Consider the following 924-nt stretch of genomic DNA (forward strand, 5'->3'; position numbering starts at 1 on the left):
CCCTTTTCCCATGATATTGTTCATAGTACCCAGAGGGGGAGAGGATGATATTACTTCCAATATCTTGGACGTTGTACCCCACCCCCATGTAATACTGTTTGTAATACCCACGGGGGAGAGGATGATATTACACCCAATATCACGTGCTGTGTAGCCCCTCCTTGATATTGTTCATAATACCCGGGGGGGAGAGGATGATATTATTCCCAATATCTCTGGCATTGTACCACCTCCCATGTGATATTGTTCATAATACCCAGGGTGGGGGGAGAGGATGATATTAGCACAATATTGCAGGTGGTGTAGCCCCCCTTGTGATATTGTTTGTAATACCCGGTGGGGGAGAGGATATTACTCTGAAAATCCAGGAGGACGTACTCCACCAATGTAATATTGTTCATAATACCCAGGGCAAGTCTTCCCCATATTGTTCTCCTGATAGTGAGTAAGTCTCTTGAGATCTGATGGTTTTATGGAGATGAGTTCTTCTGTACAAGCTCTCCCTCTTTGCCTTCTGCCATCTGGGTAAGATTTGATGTGCTCCTCCTTGCCTTTCATCATGACTGTGAGGCCTCCCCAGCTATATGGAACTGTAAGTCCATTAAACCTCTTTTTTTGTAAATTGCCCAGTCTCAGGTATGTCTTTATCAGCAATAGGAAAATGGACTAATACAGTAAATAGGCACCAGGAGAGTTAGGGGCTATTGAAAATATACCCAAAATTGTGGAAATGACTTTGGAACTGGGTAACAGACAGAGGTTGGAAGAGTTTGGAAGGCTCAGAAGAAGACAGAAAAGTGTGGGAAAATCTGAAACTCCCTAAAGACTTGTTGAATGGCTTTGGCCGAAATGCTGATAATGATATGGACAATCAAATCCAGGCTGAGGTGGTCTCAGATGAAGATAAGGAAATTGTTGGAAGCC

The sequence above is a fragment of the Colobus angolensis genome, unplaced genomic scaffold, assembly GCF_000951035.1.
Source record: "Colobus angolensis palliatus isolate OR3802 unplaced genomic scaffold, Cang.pa_1.0 Scaffold357, whole genome shotgun sequence".
Lineage (NCBI taxonomy): Eukaryota > Metazoa > Chordata > Mammalia > Primates > Cercopithecidae > Colobus > Colobus angolensis.